At 31.4% G+C, this 22,369-nt stretch overlaps 1 non-coding gene across 1 annotated transcript; it reads left to right on the top strand.

The window, feature by feature from the left end:
* The first annotated feature begins 4,331 nt into the window (after positions 1–4,331).
* Positions 4,332–4,404, top strand: TRNAK-CUU. Its single transcript has one exon. It is a non-coding gene; the product is annotated as a tRNA-Lys (tRNA).
* Positions 4,405–22,369: the final 17,965 nt, after the last annotated feature.

Below are 22,369 nucleotides of genomic sequence, written 5' to 3'. Positions count from 1 at the left end.
ACCATGCCCACCATCCTCCATCCATATATTCTTCACGTGGCCACAAACTTCTACTACTAACAATGAGACTCAACTGTAAATTTTTCTTTCGAATTTGCAGCAAATTCACAATATTCATGAAAATCCCATTTACAAATTACACATTTACAAACCGATAGCTTTAATCGTACAACCATGGTTATATGATTGTTAGAATGAAAAAAAGTTAACTATTTTATTCTTAATTTGTTTCATTTAATCACACACCGACCAAATATCAGATATGATAGTAACTTTACTCTTTAGGGTCAATGGTATTATGATATAGAGAGAGAGAAAAAAAATTATCAAATTGTTATTTACTATTGTACTTTTTTAAACGGAAATTATTATCTACTTAATTATAAACGAGATACGTTACCCGAGCGATGCCCCGGAAAACATTATATTTATTGTGTTTTGTACTATGTAAAAATTATTACATACTTTTAGAAACATTATTTAGCTCAAAACCTGAGTTGATATTGATTTTTTAATGGGTAAGCAATTATAAATTAGAAAAAATCGACGATATAATTTTATAACAGATTAATATATTATATAAATTTTAAAAGATATTAAGTATGAAAGTAGAATATTTAAAATAAAAAACAAATTAATAATAAAACATAATTAAAGCTAATTTCTTAAATCATTGAAAATAGAAAGTGGAAAAAAAAATAATCCATAATAATAAAACATCAACCGAAATAACATTGAAACTAATAAGTATATCAATCAAATTTTTCGGAGATGGTTAGATGTATATATACTATGTAATATATAGTTCACTTGTACTAAAATGAGATAATTTTAAAAATGTTAAAAACTTAAAAAATAATAATATGCAATTAAAATAAGTGATCTTTTGTAAACAAATTGGAAGCAATTTAAAATATCAAAACATAATTTGTCAAACACAAAATTAAGAATATAAGATGGGTCCAAAAGAAAATAAAGCGGCCCACTAAGAAAATAAAAATGGGCCGAAAGAAATAAAACGACCCGTTACTGTTCTTTACCCGTATTTCCGTAACTTTGTTTTTAATATATTAATTAATGAAAGGTATAATAGGAATAATCTAAAATATTAAATAGGCTTGACAGGTGTCATTAGTTAAGTGGTTAGGTTAAATTTTAGGTTTATTATTTAGGTCTCCTAATCATTTTTGTAATAATAATAATAACCACCTTTAATAATAGTAATAATAATAATATAGTGAATAATTTCTTTATATTTTTAAAATAAATCTAATAGATAAATTAATATTTGGATGGAAATATTGGATTGCCAACATCGATTTAAACTTAGATAAGTTTTAAAAAATATTTGTGTAGATATATTTTTAGAAATTTGATTATAAAAATAATGAATAGCCACAACAAGTATTAATTATATTTAAATTAAGTTTTAAGTAAGTTTTAATGTGAGTTTCAACTGTATGGATACCTGAATACACCTCAATGTCAATAACAATGACTGGCAAACTTCACCAATCTGATAACTGAATCAATTCAGTGAGACGATCCATATTTCAGTTGAACAAATAAAGTAAAGATAAATGCAAGAAATTAAATGACTGAAACTATATAATGCTAAATATATATCAAGTAAATGGCAAAGGAACACGATGTACTTTTCAATGTTTTTATTAATTATGTTAAATAAAATACAAAGATAAACACCCAAGTGTAAAATCTAAACAACTTTAAAATCCAAGAGATCTAGCAACTTGAAAATACTTGAAAAAATTATCTTGGAGTATAAAACACAAGTTGTAATGCCAAAGTTTCGAGCACTTTTGCAACTAGTGAGATGTATTCTATGTTGGGATTTCATTAACCGAATAACATAAAATGGGTCAGGTGACCAACCCGGTTTGGTGACAAATCAAAATTTATATTTAAACAAAACAGAGTATGACAGCGGAAGCGTTTTAATAAATCGTTACCAATTATTAAAACACGTGTGGTATCATTTAACTAAAACATTTAATAATTCTAACGTCCAGCTCAAAATCTCCATGCAATGCAATATAAGTAACTTAAAGTATGACGTAGAAGATTTCGGAAACAAGATTCCAAAATAGAAACCCTCCGTAAGTGCGTACACGAACAATGTCTTAACCAAGGATCTCCTAGACACCTTTAAGCTTACGACCGCAACCGAACGAATCCCCGGAGAGAACCCTAATGTTGAATTCGACCTTCCTTAGAGCAAGGAAGTCGAAGTTCGAAACCCTTGTGGGGACCCAACCAAACACAAAAGGTGGGAAACTTTTTGTTGAAACTAATTTAGGGTTTAACTAAAACCCTAAATAATTAAACTTAAAATAATTTGGGGTTTTGGTTTCTTTGGCTAGTTGATTTCGACACACACAAAAGGGGAAGAGGTTTCGACCTCTTGTATGTATTTTTAGGGATTTTCTTATGAATGAATTATGAGGGCTTTCAAGGTGTTTATATAGGCATGGAATCCTAATTAAATTAGGAAACTAAAACCCTATAATTCTCTTGCATAGGAATTTCGACCCTCCCTCCCCTTTCCTTATGAAATTCGGCCATGAGGCCTTAGGGGGGATGGACTGGACTTTCCATATTTTAATTAATCCATTATTAATTAACTTGAATCATTAACTAATTACTTATCGAACCCGTTAACCCATTTAATAAATTAAACTACCTTTAATTAATATATTTATTTGTCAATCATTTAAAGTAAACACTAATTAACTACTATAATTAATATTCGTCGGTTAATCCATTTATCGTTAATTAACTTGAGCTAATTAATAAACGGATAATTTAAATAAATGCTTATTTAATTAAATGCGGAAATGATCAAATATCATTCCGTAGCTTTATAGTTAAATATTATAAATGTTTTATTGTGTATGACCCCACGGGCTCAAAGAATCCGAAAACATACGGTTAGTCGGGTCTACGAAAGTTCACACAATTTCAACATTCTATTTATAGGCAAAGTCCATGGTGATGTGGACAATAACCGTACAAATTATGGTTGAGAGCATTTAAGAAATCAATTCCTTAACAAGCGTAAATAAAGCATGTGTGTGAAAGTCACTTTGATGTGACGTTTCAATTGAAGTTACGTTAATTGCTTATTATCATTATTATTGTTGTTGTTGTTATTTATTACTCCCTCCGTCCCAATAAATGTGTCTACTTTTTAAAATTTTCAACGTCAATTTGCAACTTTTACCATAAATATCTTTGTTTGTTCTATATAATACTCGATGAAAGTTATATTGATGTAAAATTATGTAAAACTCAGTTACTTCATATAACTTTCATCAAATATTATACAACACAAACAAAGATATTCAAGGTCAAAGTTGTAAAAATTTGACTTAAAAAATTTAAAAGTGGACATATTTAATGGGACGGAGGGACTATTTATTATACTTTTTATTAATAATAATAATAATCTTCATTCTATTATTATTATTATTATTATTATTATTATTATTATTATTATTATTATTATTATTGTTAAAATAATAACATTGCTAATTTCATGAATTCGTCCAAAGTTTATTTCTAAGTCCGTGAATTCAAACTCAAAACTGTCACGTCAGCAGGTTACCTGGTCAGATGTTGCTTTTTCTGCTAATAAGCAAAAGATACTTTCTAAAAAGTAAAACTTTAAAAGGATATTGCTAATTTCGTGAAATCGAATAAAGTTCATTTCTATTTTCTGCAGTTATCCCTTGAATTATTTATAACATATATTTTTTAACCCCAAAAATAACTACAATACCCATTTTACATTAATTACTTTTACATAAATAACAACACTATTTCTGCCACCACGTCACCACACCACCTGTCGCCGCCACCGCCGCTGCATCTCACTCTTAGTATTTTATGTGAATTCAAGATTGTGAATTTTATTAGCCTAATATTATGTATATATACGTTAAATTTTTATGTTATATTATATCTATTATCTCTGGCTCCAACAATTTTGGCAAAAACTTATACAAACAACTTTATTAAAAGATACAATCGTATAGTTAGCTAGTAATATGTCTACGGAGACTATAATTACATAATAAGAACTTTTTAACATACCCGGCCAATATATAATCACATTTTCGAAAATAATACTGCATTTTGCAGTACTACGAGTATGAGTTAACTACGTACATGTTTTAAGTCTTATTCAATATGCTTGTTTTTAGTATGTCATGTCATGGTATGAAAATCTAATTACCACGATCACAATATGCCTGTTAAAATTCCGTGTCACAATTACCTTTTTAAACTACTGTAATAAAAACAAACATCAGGCCCGTCTAGCTCAGTTGGTAGAGCGCAAGGCTCTTAACCTTGTGGTCGTGGGTTCGAGCCCCACGGTGGGCGCTTTGCTCTTTTTCTTTTTCCCCCCTGAAACTTACTGTGTTTTTTTTTTTATTTGTATACTATTGGTTACTGTGTTCTGATTTTTCTTTTAATGAGCAATATATGAGATGTATGAAAATTAATTCGTTTTTCCCAGTTTCTCACTTACAGTTTTCCTTTGCAATATACGAGTCATGTGTCCGCACAATGCAGCGGCGATAGTGGTAGTAGCGCGTGGTGGTTGCGGCGGAGGGGGCGGCAATGGTGGTGAATGTAAAAATAATTGATGTTAAAGAAGATAGAGAGATTTATATTGTAAATTATATCATTAAAGGTATTATATGTATATTAGAAAGAGATGCTTAAATTAATGAATAAAGAAAATAGGTATTATAGGTTCTTCAATTCTTTAACTGAGAGTAAAAAAAAGGTTGCTATATTATTATGTATTATAAATATAGATAGATATGTATTGCTACTATTTGTCGTCTTGTTTTTGTTAAATTTGAAAATTGTTGAAACTGTCTTTGTTGTATAGCACAGTTTGTCTCAAATTGAAAGATGAAGAAACAAATGTTGCATGTATAAATCCAATGAGAGGTGATAATCGTGCCACTATTCTTGATAAATATAGAACACTATATAAGTTTTACAGCTAATTGTATAAGTCGTTAAGACACAACTATTGTAGATAAATAAAAAGTAGTGGTATCATTATCATCTCCCAAATCCGATACTACAAGTTTTATAAAAATAAATTAAAATTAAACTATGGGTTTGGTCATAGGTTGATGTTGGAGAAGAAGAAAAAAAAATTTCTATGCATAAGCCCAATATTACAAGTTTGAAAGTGGCCGTGGATTTGGTCATGGGTTGATGTTGACATGGGCTTGCATTATGTATCATTGTATCTATTACATATAAATGACAGGGATGGTCCTTATGGTTTGACCAAACTTTCATCATTCGTCCTAATCTTTAAAAAACACTTTAGTTAGTTCTTACTGTTTGCAAAAGTCTTCACGGTTAATGTACGCTTATTATAAATACTTTTATTTAGGGTGTATTATATGATTACTATTTAATTTGTATGAGGTACTCAGTGTCTCAGTTTGAGTTCCTCTTCTTTTTATTTGAGGGAATCCGAATTGTGAGTTCTTGAATTTCATTTATTAACGCCAAATTTCCAACAATTAGTTAATTGTGAGGATGTTTGAGTTCCTCTATGGACATTTCTCTTCTTATGGTGCCGCCTTCCTTTACCAAAGCCATCCAAATCAGAGAGCTTTTTGATTTTCACACGACAACTGGAATTGATACAAGGAAGAAGAAATTCGTTAACGTTGTGGTTCTCGCCTACTGCTGGATTCTGTGGAAGACCCGAAATGATTTGGTTTTAAACAATAAAATTTCATCTCTCCGTTATGCAATTAAATAACTCAACTCCTCAGTTTCCTTTGGATTGCACATAGATCACCAAACAATGCCAGCGATTGGCATAATTGAAACTCCTTCCGTTTCTAAATTCAATTATGCCTCTTTGCTTACCCTTAGTTTGTAATTTTTCGCTTTTCATTATATTATGTACTCCTAACTTCTCGCTAGTCTATCTTTTTGTTAATGAAATAACATTTTTGACTGTTAAAAAAAATAAAATTGAGAGGATGTTAACATGCAAGTTTAGTAGCAATATATGCTTAACCTCCACTAACTTTAAAAAATTATTATTTTGTTATTGTTGGAGCTCGAAATTGATGCTCATTCGCTCTTTTGAGTAATGCATATACGAGTTCAAGTCTTATAGCTGGAGTTCAATTTCGAATAAGCTCGTTTATGATAAGTAAAGTTATTTTTAGAGATTAGAAGTTGACACAGATTGAATTTGATATTTCAAAACACGACTCGATTGTAATTTGTTTGACCTTAATATCCAAGCTCGAATAATATTAGATTAATACAAACGCGATTGATCTAAACAAGATTTAGCTTGAGTAATTCATTACTTTTGTAGTGTTGGCTTAAGGTTTTTTTAGGCCTAAAACGAGATCAAATTTACGGGCCTACTACATTAGGAAATAAAAAAAAGTGAAAAAAAATGACAGCTTAATTTATGTTGTTAAACTACTAATAAAAAATGTGCAGAGATTGATATAAAAACCAATAAAAGTGTTACTTCAACACAAATTTTCAAACGGTATCTCGCCAAAAGTTCAAACACTAAGCCTGTTATACAAAAAGTGGAGGTCCGGGATTAATTTTGTGGGGCTTAAAGCGGTTGCTTAGCACCTAACAACTATTGAGCCGCATATGCTTACTTGATTTGCTATTTTTTGTACCGGTCATTGTTTACTCACATCGTTAAATATATGTATTTAGGGAGCTATGTAGTTATTTTACGGAATATGGTATTACTGTTTCAACCGTTTTTTTTTTTTTTTTTTTGAGTTGTGAATTAAAGTTACTTTTTAAAATAAAAATAAAAAAAGTTATGCTATGGTTTAACAAATACTGAAAACATAACCACAGGATTCAAGGGACGATTACTGTAATTTGATGTATTATTGACGGCAGGGAACTAAATAAGTGAAATTTGTCAACATCATATTGAGTGTCTACTAGCTCATCATTACAATTGTTTGATTATGCCTAGGATGTTGACATATAATTACCAAACATAGTCCCCCACGAATGCTATATACTCATGATATCTCGTCTCATTAATATTATATTATAACCCATTCGAATGCTATAATCCACACGAAATGCTACAATTAGCTAACAGGAATACCACAAAGGGTGACGCATTTTTGGGCTATCAAATACTTAAAATGAAAAGTTTGTTTAATATCAAAGTCGTTTGAAGGGGCCTAAAACAACAGTTGTATCCGAGGTCTTATAGAATACAAGTCAATAAAAAATTAACCTTGAGGTAGGTTGTTAATAAAAGTTACTTTTCAAAAAAAATAAATAATAAAAATTACCTTTTATCTTAGTTAATTATTTCGGCAACTAGATTCATATATATAATTTAAATCTATCTTTGTTATAAATAAATGACTATATATATCTTGATAAAACTATATACTATAATTAGTTAAAATTGTTTAAACAACATATATATCTCTACTCCTTAATAAAGAGAATGTCTTCTTTTTTCCATTAAACTTTTCAGTATTTGAATTAACAAATATGTCCTTACTCTAATAAACATTACTATCCATTAATCCATTGAATGTCCCATAATACTCTTACCTCTCTTATCCCCTAACGACCTAACCTAGCGTATATCACACACTCAACAAAAAATACAAACATCACACACTCACCCAAAAAACACCGTCATTTAACTACCGCTTTTAAGAGATGACGTTGCAACGCACGGGTACCCTTCAAGTCTTAGTTAATAAATTCGGCAACTATATACTATAAATAAATGACTACATATATCTATCTTTGTTATAAATAAATGACTACATATATCTTGATAAAACTATATACTATAATTAGTTAAAAAATTGTTTAAACAACATATACTGTTTTGGAATAACTTGAGGCTATGAAGTTTAAGATTAAGTTTAAATTTGTAAAAGTCGAATTATTCTGATCTAAGATTTCAAATTAACTGGGCCATTTAGGTGTGTCTTTTGATTGCATCTGTTTTAGATGGATAATTTGAAGAGAAAATTATTTGATAATTAATCTATGTAGCAATATATCTTAGTCGAACAAAGAAACCCGGCGCTAACATACATATCGACAATATCACATCACATAAAACTTTTGATGTGACTTGTGACTCCTAACATATTTTCAAAAGAGAAAAGAAGATTTCGAATTTTAGATTTATTTCAAAAATACATGGCTAATTACTAGGTCTAGTTTTTCCAATATTTGAAACTCAATGAATAGATAAAGTGCATATCTAAATAGATGTATTAAAAGTAATGATACAAATATCTATCCCTCCTTGTTAAAACCACATTACTATTTGAATCTATTTTCAATGTCACACAAGTATTTAATTTCATTCATATTGAATGTGACAAAATAATATAAACAGTCTTAGTTTTAAGTCAAAACTATTATATATAACAATTACATTTTTAAAATTTATAGTGACTTTTTTAATTTTCTTAATTTAATCAAAGTTCTTTTCATTTTCTTATTTATACCACAAAAGTTTTTAAAAATTTATTTTTACCACAAACTTTTATTTTTTTAGGTAGCTCCTTAATTACATCTTTATACCACAAACTTTATGTTTTCCAAGTTTGGCCACTTACTTTACCACAATTTCTTTTTTCCAACTTTTTTAATTTTTCAATGCATTTTTTACCAGCTCTAATTTTCAATTCTGTTAACACCACCACCACAATTCCATTAGGTTATATCAATGCACGTCTATTGTTAATATACGTATTACTGCCCTTATACATGATATACGTTTTACGTATCGTTACCTCTCCCGAAGCAACACCCATATATAACAATTAATGAAGCCTCAAATATAGTAAACTTTTGCTTCTTTTAAGTTTAACCACATAATTATTAATCTTTTGATTTTGGTCACAATTTTCAAGTATGCTTAAGTGACTTTTTTGACTTTTTCATTTAATCACATTACTTTTTAAATTTTATTTTTGTCACAAGACTTTCATCTTATAAAATTTTATCTTCAAATATAGTAACTTTTTTGACTTTTTATCTTACCACAGAAGTTTTCAACTTTTTAATTCAACCACAAACTTTCATTTTCTTTAACTTTTGCTTTTTTAACTTGCAGTCTTATCCATACTTAAGGTAAAAAGACTTATATCTACAATAAACTAGAACATCCAGTTTTGTAAGGCATGCATGAGGATCAAACTTTTAACCTTTGTCTCCAGATGTAAGGGTGTTAACATGTTGAGACCCGCAACCAACATTTTGATTTCTACCATATAAGTTTATTAATTTTCACATCTATCATAAAACTTTTATCTTTTTTAAAATTTTGCTCTTAAATACGGTAATTTTTTTTTTTACTCTTTAGTCTTATCGCATAACTTTTCAAATTTTTACTTCAGGTATAAACTTTCATCTTCTTTAACTTTTGCCCTTTAAGTCGTGGTCTTACCCTTATCTAAGGTACATAGAGTTATATCTATATCTATACTTCCTTATAAAGCATTTTGAAATTTATTTATGGTATGTCTTAAAAAATTAAGCATATTTTTTTTTTCTTCCAAAAAACCCCTTTCACTATATATTGTTCTCAAAATGGTCCTCCGTACACTACAACACTAAATTACCGTATCTACCATTATAACAAATTGTCATTCCTAAAACAAAATTCTGCCGCAACGTGCGGGTATTATGCTCGTTTACAATAAACTATAACATCCGGTCTTATAAGGCATGAGGAACGAACCTTTAACTATGCAAGGGTATTAACATATCAAGATCCGCAGCAAAGCGCAGAGTATAATAACTATTACCTATAAAAAGTTATTAATTAAATTTTTTTTGTTTTGCTTTGTCAAAAATCCAACATGTTTCTCTTTGAGATTTTCGACGAACTAGTAGTTCATTACTTCAATAAATGGACGTGTGAATGAAAATGATGAATATAGGGTCGCCTTATGTATCATCTATTACATATGTCAATAGATAGACCATTATAATTCATTACTCAAACATCATTGCATACTATAAAAGTGAAAATATAAACAAAATAATTGTTATTCGGAATGATAGATATAAGCTTTAATTGGTTTGTGTGAATAACAAGTTAATGGTACCTAGTGGTACATGTATGATATTTGATATATAACATATATAATGTCCCGATCAAACTCTTGGTGGTGCTTAAGCTTGCTTTGTTTTCGTCATAGTACAATCAGAAAATGATCTGACGAACAATATGTTACAAACCGAAATCATATCAACATAAACCGGTACATGTATAAAAATGGTGATCGAGTTTTTTTTCCACTCAATTATACATGGTCTAATAATATAATCAAGGTATCTAATAATTAATCGTTTCCAACTATTTTTTTAGTTATCAAATTCAAAAATATTTACCTAATGAGGTTTAAACTAAGTGACTTCTAGCAAGAAAATATAGGAGTACTTGATTTAGGCCACCTTCCACCTTGATGATGGTTTAAAACCAAATAAACTTGTTAATTAGCAAAATCCCAACTGTTATATATACAGCATAAAATCCACAGTAATTTCTCTCTTCGCTTGAAATATATCGTTGAATATAATATAATACAAGAAAATTCTTCTTGATTGTCACTTTTCGTATATATGAGTATGTGACTGTTGTGTAATGTGATTATCTTTTACTCTTTTGAAGAAGGTGTTAGAATATGATCACGTAAAATAAACGTATGTCTGAAAAGTATTTAAGGCTACGGGGTCACACCTCAATGTGAATGTAACTATAAATTGATTAATATATTAAATGTAATTTATTAATTAATTTGATCACGAAAAACTAATGGAGGTTCGTTAAAAGAGTTAAAAGTTAACGGTACTTAACTAACGGACTTAACGGAGAAGAGTAGGAATTAGGAAACAATTAGGAAACCCCTCTAGAATGTTCTAAGGGGGGGGGGGGGGGACGGTCGAAATAGGGTTCCCAAAACCCTAAGACTTGGCCATTAAGTTTCCTAAGCCTATAAATACAAACCTATGTTTAGTTATTTTGCATACAATTAAATCCAAAAGGGTTTTTTCTCTCCTCTCTTTCTCTCCCTCTCTCGGCCGAAAACCAACCCACAAAGGGTTTTGATTTTCGGTTCTCTTAGCTAGGAAAAAGGGTTTTCGGGTTAGCTAGATATTCGGGTTTAAACAAAGGGTTGTTCGTGATCAAGTACTAGCATACATACGTTCGAACGTTGAGTGTGCAATCGTAGAGAGGTTAATTTAAACCTTGTTCTTGTTTTAATCTCTCCATTATAAGGTACATATTCTATACTTTGGTTAATTAATTAAACTGCATAGATCTTGTCTTCCGTTGCGTACTTTGTGATTTGTTGTGATAAATAGTTATATAACCCAACAGTGGTATCAGAGCCTACTATGTATGTTTTTTGATTACCAAAAGATCAAAACTTGAAGGGGGATTAGAGTTCTTGATTTAAATAATTTCGATTATATATATATATATTGTTAAATTGATTTTGTAATTTAATTACATTATTTAAATATGAAAAAAGTTTTAAATATATATATATATATATGGATCAAAATTTTCCAGAAAATAAAAAAAAAAAATTTTAGGGTTCCTAATCCAAGTTTTAATTAATTAAACATGTTTATGTGATAAATTGCATGTTTATGTGTGGTACCTTTAATTTTAATTGTTAAAAGGAAGTAAAAATCATGAATTTTTCATGCAAATAATTCATGATTCTTACTTAGATATATTGATATGAAATCTTGATCATTAGGGTTAATTATGCTAGATAAAATGGAGCTACCAAGCTCTCTTGTGTTGCTAAGACTAGACAAATGATTTTATTAAATATTATGTTTAGAAGATATGCATGACCCAATAAACTTAAGTCACTTGCCATCCAATTTGTCAAGGACACATGGGGTCGTTGTTTTACTCACTGGTACACAGTGGTGAAATGACGATTGCATGACAAAACCCATTCACTGGTACACAGTGGTGGTCAATTTTGCACGTTCTTAGTTGGAAGACTTAAAGCGAGCTAAACGGTGAGACCTTGACCCGTGGCAAAAGATGGGACAAAACATGACTACAAAAGATTGCTTGATGAATCGAGTGTCTTACGTAGGTCCCATACTTTCTAGGAATTGCACTTGTAATGCAATTACTGATCGTCACTTACCTTTTGAGTGCAATTATTTCTAGCAGATCAACTGATGAAATGGTTGCATGTCAATTGGATCCTAGCCTTGATGAAATTAATTGTTTATTCTATAAACATTTGGGTAATTAATTTATTAAGGATTGATTATCGAAAATACTGATTTTTGAACTTAATTTGTTTTGTAGATGGCGATGAATCCCTCCACAAACACCAATACTTTTCGGCAAAAGATTGAAAGGAAAATTCTTTCTGGACAAAACTCAAATGATCTCATTCATATATCGAGAATGGTTCTAAATAACTATGAAGTCCTTGATGAGGAGAGATCAGTTGTTCCTATAATTGGTGTTGTAACTAATGAGTTGAGTGCAACCGATACCGCAATTGGAAGGCAATATTTGTATGAATTGCATAAAGCGATTCTTAACCTTCAACACAAGCAAGGAACACCGGTTGGACCTCATATACTAAAATTGAAAATGTATTTTGAGGAATTGGAAAAGCTGAATAATGCTTATGCTCCTCCATTTATGATTGGAATAATTCTCAAGTCACTTTCTAAAGACTTTGAGAATTTTGTGGGCAATTATCGTTTAATGGGATGGGTAATACCGTTACTGAACTCCATGCCATGATAATTGAGTATGAAAAACAGCTTCCAAAGAAATTTCCAACACCCCAAGTTCTTGCAAACAAAGGGGGAAAAGTCCAGAAAAGAAAACAATCAATCGTCAAGGGCAATGAAATGCCTTTAACGAAAAGGGGTACAACGGCTAAAGACCAGAGCTGACATCATTGTAATGAAGTCAGACACTGGAAGAGGAACTGTCCTAAGTATCTTGCCGAGTTGAACTCGAAGAAGAAGAATACTAGCGGCGCTGGTACTTCAGGTATCTTCACAATTGAATTATTTTCCTTAACTAAGCGTAAATCGTGGGTTTATGACACTGGCTGTGGAACTCACATCTGTAATGAATTACAGGGGCTTAGGAAAAGGAGGAAACTGAAGCCCGAAGCTTTGCAGTTGATAGTGGGCAATGGTCTACCAGCAGCTGTTGAAGCAATTGGAGAATTTCATTTAGTTCTTCCCCCTGGTTTAATTATTGTTCTAGACAATTGTCATTATGTACCTTCTATTACTAGAGGTGTTATTTCAGTTTCTTTGTTGAAAGACAACGGATTCATTAATGTTTTTAATGATATTGGTATTTCAGTTTCTAAAAATAATGTTCATTATTTTGATGCTATTGCTTTTAATGGTATTTATGAAATTGATATGCGTGGTTGTGATTCAAATAATTCAATGTATAATGTTAGCAAAAGAGCCAAGACTGACTTGGACTCCACCTATCTTTGGCACTGTCGTCTTGCACACATTGGCAAAAACCGCATTGAAAGACTTCAACGTGAAGGGATCTTAAAATTGAATGATGAATCATTTGATAAATGCGAGTCATGTGTTTCTGGCAAGATGACATGAAAACCCTTTAAGCATTCGCCAGAAAGGGCTAAAGATCTTCTTGGACTCATTCATACCGATGTTTGTGGCCCATTTAGACATGTGTCAAGAAAAGGAGCTAGCTACTTCATTACTTTTACGGATGATTTCATTCGTTATGGTTATGTTTACTTGCTTAAACATAAACATGAAGTCTTTGAAACATTCAAAGAGTTTAAGAATGAAGTTGAAAATCAACTCGGTAAAACCATCAAGATTCTTCGTTCGGATCGAGGTGGTGAATACTTAAGCCAAGAGTTTAAGGATTATCTTAAAGCATGTGGCATTGTCCAACAGCTTACTCCTCCATACACTCCTCAGCATAATGGAATGTCTGAAAGGAGAAATCGAACCTTGCTAGACATGGTGAGATCAATGATGACCCGTACAACTCTCCCATTTTCGTTTTGGGATTATGCTCTAGAGACTGTTGTACGCATTCTCAATATGGTTCCAACCAAGAAGGTTGACAAGACACCGTATGAATTATGGCATGGTGATGTCCCTAATTTGTCTTACTTAAGAGTCTGGGGATGTGAGGCACTTGTGAAGCGCGATACGCCTGACAAACTTGAACCCAGGACTACTAAGTGCATATTTGTCGGATACCCTAAGGAAACGATGGGTTATGACTTCTATGATCCCGCCAAAAACACTGTTCGTGTTGCTCGTTATGCTGAGTTCTTTGAAAAGAAGTTAGTTCAATAGAACAGTGGGAGGATTGTAGAACTTGATGAGACTTAAGAGAAAGATGTGTCACCTTCTGAAGATACTAGCAATCATCAACTTGGGGGGGGGGGGGAATGTTCAAAGTGATGAACCTCAAGTCGATGATAATCAAGCGATTCCACTTTGTAGGTCCGAAAGGACAAGACGTCCTACCGAAAGACTTTGTCTGATGGTAGAAGAAGACGTTGTTGGAGATCTCGATGAGCCTCCGAATTTCAAAGCTGCATTATCAGATCCGGAATCTGACAAATGGCTTGAAGCTGCGAAGGTGGAAATGAAATCCATGAAAGACAATCAAGTCTAGAGCTTGGTTGATCTTCCACAAAATGCTCAAACTGTTGGGTGTAAGTGGATCTTCAAGAAGAAGACTGACATGGATGGAAATTTACAAACCTATAAAGCTCGTCTCGTGGCGAAAGGTTATACTCAACGTTTCGGTGTTGATTATGAAGAAACCTTTTCTCCAGTTGCGGACATTAGAGCTATTAGGATTCTCTTAGCCATATCAGCATACTATGACTTTGAGATATGGCAAATGGATGTTAAGACTGCCTTCTTAAATGGTTACTTGGATGATGAAGTCTATATGGATCAACCGGAAGGTTTTATTGATCCGAAACATCCCAACAAAGTATGCAAGCTTCAAAGATCCATTTATGGACTAAAGCAAGCATCAAGAAGTTGGAATAAACGGTTTGATGAAGAAATCAAAAAGTTTGGTTTCGTTCAAAATCCCGATGAGCCATGTGTATATCGCAAACCTAGTGGGAGTAATGTTACTTTCCTTGTCTTGTATGTCGATGACATATTAATCATAGGAAAACACATTCCAATGTTGCAAGATGTTAAATCCCATCTTGGAAAGTGTTTTGCCATGAAAGATTTAGGAGAAGCGACATTTATTCTTGGAATCAAAATCTATCGAGATAGATCAAGGCGATTAATTGGACTAAGTCAAAGTGCTTATATTGATAAGATCTTGAAGAGATTCAAGATGGAGAACTCTAAGCGTGGGTCTATACCTATGCAAGAAAGACTTAGTTTATCTGTCAAACAAGGTGCTACTACGCCTAGTGAGGTGCAGCGTATGAGTAGAATTCCTTATGCTTCGGCTGTGGGATCTATTATGTATGCAGTTAGATGCACTAGACCCGATGTGGCGTTCGCGCAAAACATCGTAAGCCGATATCAACAGAATCCTGGTGAAAGCCATTGGATTGTTGTTAAAAATATTCTGAAGTACCTACGAGCTACTAAAGATATATTCTTGGTGTATGGAGGAAATCCAGACTTAGAGCTCAAAGTGACCGGATACTGTGATGCTGGATTTCAAAGTGATAAAGATGACGTGCACGAAGTCTCAATCAGGATTTGTCTTCGTTTTAAACGGAGGAGCTGTGGACTGGAAAAGCAAGAAGCAAACCACAGTCGCCATGTCTGCAACAGAGTCTGAGTACATTGCCGCCTCAGAAGCCGCAATGGAAGCAGTTTGGATAAGGAAGTTCATTAGCGGGCTTGACGTGATCTCCTCAAATGAATTACCCACTGATTTGTACTGTGATAATACCGGTGCATTAATCATTGCCAACGAACCCGGAGTTCAGAAAGGTGCCAGACATTATGCTAGACGATATCACTATGTTCGAGAGCAGATCGAACTAGGAGAGATCAATTTACTCAAAGTTCACACAGATTTTAACTTAGCTGATCCTTTCACAAAAGCTTTGTCTAGGCCCAAGCTTGAAAGGCATGCTGATGGCATAGGACTTAAATTAGCTAGTTATTTCATGTAAATCTGTTGTTTCAGTGTTTGGATAAGGGATATTGAACAATTTATATTTTCTATTATGAAATAAAAGTACTTGATATATTTGATTTCATTCAATATTAAATTGTGTCCTATATTTGCATGTTTAATCCTTGAATATTTTATTTAATATTTTATATATTATTAGATATTCTAAATTGTCCATTGTCGATTAATTATATGGGAATATAATTAAACTAAGACAAATGTGAGTGATTGGTTATATTCTTGGAATATGTAATGGATGGATCCCACCAAACTCACATGATATCCATAGCGGATGCATATCGAACTACCCCACTAACGAATTATCACTTTATGGATCGACGTCATTAAGTGAAATTCGCAAATGGTTACTTTTATTAATCCTTTGACTTGAGATACAAGTAGGTCAGCATATATGAATCGCACTTACTTGATATAGTTCTAACTCACCTGAATAAGGGGGTACATAAAGAGCTATTTTCAGAAAACGTCGTGAAATATGATTACTGACACGTGTAGTCAATATAGGATTTGTTCCTTCAATTTGAAATTGAAGTATGATACCGTTTGGCGCCCTCATTAGGACTAATTAAAGATGTTTGCATGGCCGTGCCCAAATAAATCCAGATAGTTCTCGATTATATTTGGTAATCATTAATTAGTTATAGAATGAGAAACATAATCGTTAAATTATGAAATGATCTCGATCCATATTCATATTTAACAAAGGTATCTGAACAAAAGGGTAATAAATGTCTTAACCATTTAAAACTGTACTTAAATGTTTTCGGGAGCATTGGCGTGTTGCTAGACGCTTACCAATGTTATTACCTTCATTCGTTATGAGCTCAAGTGGGAGCTGTTAAAATATGATCACGTAAAATGAACGTATGTCCGAAAAGTATTTAAGCCTACGGGGTTACACTTCAACGTGAATGTAACTATAAATTGATTAATATATTAAATGTAATTTATTAATTAATTTGATCACGAAAAAGTAACGGAGGTTCGTTAAAAGAGTTAAAAGTTAACGGTACTTAACTAACGGACTTAACGGAGAAGAGTAGGAATTAGGAAACAATTAGGAAACCCCTCTAGAATGTTCTAGGGGGGGGGGGGACGGTCGAAATAGGGTTCCCAAAACCCTAAGACTTGGCCATTAAGTTTCCTAAGCCTATAAATACAAACCTATGTTTAGTTGTTTTGCATACAATTAAATCCAAAAGGGTTTTTTCTCTCCTCTCTTTCTCTCCCTCTCTCGGCCGAAAACCAACCCACAAAGGCGGTTCTCTTAGCTAGGAAAAAGGGTTTTCGGGTTAGCTAGATATTCGGGTTTAAACAAAGGGTTGTTCGTGATCAAGTACTAGCATATATACGTTCCAACGTTGAGTGTGCAATCGTAGAGAGGTTAATTTAAACCTTGTTCTTGTTTTAATCTCTCCATTATAAGGTACATATTATATACTTTGGTTAATTAATTAAACTGCATATATCTTGTCTTCCGTTGCGTGTTTTATGATTTGTTGTGATAAATAGTTATATAACCCAACAGGAGGTATATTCAATTATGGAATACTCTTTAGTGTTTCTATCTATAATAGGCAAAGTTCAAAATTATATTAAGAACGCTGATAAAATTAATCATGGACTATAAACATATTGAAGATGAAATATAGTTACAATTTATTGTTATGATTTGGATTAAATTCAAGCAGAATTATGCTTTCTTATAATTATATACAGATACATAAACATAAGATTATAATAAAGATTACTATCTTACATAACCGTGTTAATAGTTAATACAAAACATATATTATATCTTAAACACATCTCAAATATTGATTTTTTGTGATATTATATCTACAACAAAGAATTTTTAGGGCCTGTTCACTACAAATCATATTGCATTTGTTCGCACTTTTAGGTGAGTGTGAACAAATTAAAAACTTTGTCACATTTTTTAGTGTGTAGAAATATATCGAATTAAAAGTGTGAGGAAATTTCTCCACACTAAAAAGTGTGTAGAAAGTGAACTTTAATAATTATTTTGTCACACTCCATTTGTCCACGGTAACTAAAAAAGTTACCGTGAACAAATGAGGTATGACAAAATAACTATGAAAGTTCACACTAAAAAGTGTGAACTTTTATTTATACACACTTTTTAGTGTGGAGAAATTTCTATACACTTTTAATTCAATATATTTCTACACACTAAAAAGCGTGACAAAATTTTTAATTTGTTCACACTCACTTAAAAGTGTGAACAAATGCAATATTGTTTGTAGTGGTTGTATGAGACGCTATTAAAAAACCATTTAATAATAAAAACGAGTTAAGATTTCCGTTATATTTAGGAAGGCGTAATGACAAGGGAATAATACAAATCTTTATTCATACGTTAGTTACCGTAAAAGTTAATGTTACAACCTTTATTTAAAAAAAAAAAAAAAAAGATATCTGTTGTTTTTAAGTTGCATATTAAACTTTCCCACTCCCTTACGTTTACACTTAAACGTACACAAAACTTTCCAAAATAGCAACAAAAACATATTTAAATTTCTTCAAATCACCCTTTCGTGTGGGACAAATTTAATAACATTCTAATGCAGATTTGAGTTTACAATTCATTTCTTGAAATAGTTTTTTTTTTTTTTTAAAGTTAGTTTCGATTCAGACGTGCTGAAGACAATTTTAACCAGCGATTTGCTGGATCTCCAACCTCTCCTCATGAAAAATACCTTGAAATGGGAAACCCAATACTCGAACCCGAGACCTTGAGAAAACTCATCTCTGAGGTCCACGTAGTAGATTTAGAAGATACATCTGACCAACCCACCTTAATGGAATTGGTTTCTTGAAATAGTAACTGATATTTCCTGTAACTTATATTTTCTATTTATCATATAATAGACAGTTATGTATTAATTATTCAAAAAAATAATCAAATATTAAAAAATTGGCAATGTACTTTATTTAGCATATATTGTAATAATAATAATAATAATAAAAAAGCATATTAGTTTGTTTTTTTCATATAAACAGGTAATAAGAATTTCACGACAAAATAATAAATTTATTGATCAATTTCAAGCCAATTAAAAAGTGAAATTCTAAGTCTAAGAGTTCCTTCTTTCTTTTACTTAAAAATGTATCAAGTGACTAAATATATATAACTTATGTATGTATTAAGTGAAGAATAGATAATAGACGTTTATTTTTGTTTATTAAGTAAAAAAACATATAATTTGACTAAACGTATAATTATATTCTTAATTATTAAATTTATTAGTAAAAAAAAAGCAGTACGTAACACTTTTTGACCACATGGCCGTCCATGTAGGCTATGGGGTAGTCCATATACGTATTGACATCAACTTAACATTGTCTTTTCCAACAAAATCTTCTGATGATTAGTCTATCTAGGCTGCTAGTATTTTCATGGATGATAATGTGATGAATGTGATTAACTCTAGCGTTCATGATTTCCAAGTTTTAAATCATGTTAGATCTCAACTTTGAAATGGGTTACTATATGCTATGTAAAATATTATTGTACTACCCATCTTGTACCTAAGGATGTTCAAAACTATCTGTATCCAAAAATCCGATCCGATTTTATCCGAAAATTTGGATATCCGGAATATCCGAAAACCATATTTCTTCAAAAAAATCAAAATTTTGTTACAAAAATATCCGAAATAATCCGATACTATCCGAAACTATCCGAGAAATTTATAGTCAACATCCAAAAAAATATATATATTTCTTAAAATTCGGATATTTCGGATATCCGGCTTTGAACACCCCTAGTCTCGCCAAGTGAGCCTAGGTAGGAGGTTGTTTGTGGCGGCTTCAAAAGAAAAATTGAGATGGTGAGGGCGAAGTTTTTTAATTTAATCAAATAGCTTCATCTAAATAACCTCAAATCAGCACCAAAATGAGCGTTCAAATAACAACAAACTTAACTACAAATAGCACAAAAACTTGACCTAAATAACCTTAAATCAGCACTAAAATACATTACCAAAAGAGCACAAAATTCAGCATACAAACAACACAGGATTTCAACATACAAATAACATTATAAACAACTTAAATTCAACATACAAACAACAACAAAAACAACACTAACAGTGCTTAAAACAAGTTAAATATATTGCTGTTAAAAACAACAGTAAAGGATTAGTACAAACCGTAATAAAAAAGCCTAAAATCAACATACAAATTAACATCACGAAAAACAACATTAAAATCATAATAAAACTACTAACAAAAGTAAGTTTCATTAAACTAAGATAACCGAATTACAAATTATAATTGTCCTTTGCGAAAACCAATTTTTAGAAAGCGTTAAATGATTTTTTTTCATTTGTGACATTGGCAAGAAGGATTTGGCAGAAATATGTAAAATTGTCCCTCCTAAAAAAATTATTCCAGAATAAATGGGCAATAGTTAGGATAGGTGCGTCAGCGGCGAGCAGAAGCAGGGTTATTAGATACCTCAGGAAAGCCCGGCCAGAACCACACGTGCAAGTTTCCCTGCATGTGGCTCGTCCGTGATAACTTCTTCGGATTTGCGTGAACTAGCGGACCGATCACTAAGTGGGGATGCTTCCTCCAGCATGAGCGAACCTTTATTACTTTCACACCTCTCTCTCTTTATCTATAGATATCTAAAAAGAGAGATCCGCTGCGTGAGCAACCCGACAAAATGGCAAGTACTTTTTTTTCTATCGAACAAATCAAACACGAGTTAATGACTCGCTTTGGTAAAGCACACAAGTAAATGTTAGAGGCGAAAATAAAGGAGATGATAAGTAAAATTCATTTACCCATGTGATTACTTATTAGTTATTCATTAGAGAAGATTATATGCTAGAAGAAAACCTTTTAAAGCATTAACAATTTAACAGAATTCGAATTCGGTGTGAACACACCAATTCTAAAAAGTATTGTCAATTCTCGTGTCGTTAAAAAAAAAAAAAGAAAAGAAAATTTTGAAACTTAGATTGAGGTCGAGTTTACAGATAAATAAAAGGAAGGTCAGTTTTGAAAATTGAAAAGAAAGTTTGGGGACACAAATATGTCACTGGCACGTGATACACCATCAACCTGCACATGTTCTCCAAAGTGCTTGTAGGCGGAACGAAATTTCAAAATTTACAACTCCACTGCCACAACACATTTGAGTTTAAAATCTTATTCTATAAAAGGTAGCAGGTTATTTACGTGTGTAATATATATCATTGCTCTTTTTATATGATCTCTGGTTGAACTCAACGAGATGGCTTCTCCCCGTACATTAATTAACAAAAAGATATGTTTAAAAAGTAATCAATTAATATTAACAATAAAAAAATAAATCAATTGAGATTAGACTGGAGGAAAAAAAATTAAATTAAAAGAATTGTTTAATATGAAATACCTTACTAAAATAAAACAAAAAATTAATTAAAACATGTACATCGTAACACGATACACTTTAGAGTTTAGACTATCAATTGTAAATGGATTATGAAAAGGAAAATGATTTATCCTCTTAAAACATTAGCTTAATAATCCTTTTAATAACATCAAATCTTGACATGTGTAACCGATTCATTATCTTCTTTCATCACCCCCTTTTTGATTTTTTCATGTGGTTTGATCTTATAGTTAGGAGGATAATTATCCTAATATATTAGGAGGATCCATCAAATAGTGGGTGAAGAAAGGTGACAAGAAGGTAAACAGATAAGGTGTGTATGTAAAAAAATTAAATGAAAAAAGATAAGCAGCATGTTTTATTTATTTTATATTATGTGTTATGTTTTATTTGATTTTGATTAGATATATGTGAGGTATTGTGGGTTATTAAAAATATAGATATGAATGGTAAAGGATAAAAAGAAAAAGTGAAAAGGTGATTGTAACATGGTAGAAAAAATATAGATGAAAAGATAAACCATTACGAATAATCGAGCATAACGACAATAAAATGATTAAAGAAAGTAACCTTACCGAATGTTGCAAAAACCCGAGTAAATTTATCATCTATTGAAATATATAAGGGTTAAGTATCATGTAGTGTACGTAACTTGTCAAAATTTTCTATTGTATATATGCATCAAAAATTTTGAACGTTTT

Source organism: Erigeron canadensis, chromosome 8, assembly GCF_010389155.1.
Source record: "Erigeron canadensis isolate Cc75 chromosome 8, C_canadensis_v1, whole genome shotgun sequence".
NCBI lineage: Eukaryota > Viridiplantae > Streptophyta > Magnoliopsida > Asterales > Asteraceae > Erigeron > Erigeron canadensis.
This window is presented reverse-complemented; position numbering and strand designations above follow the sequence as displayed.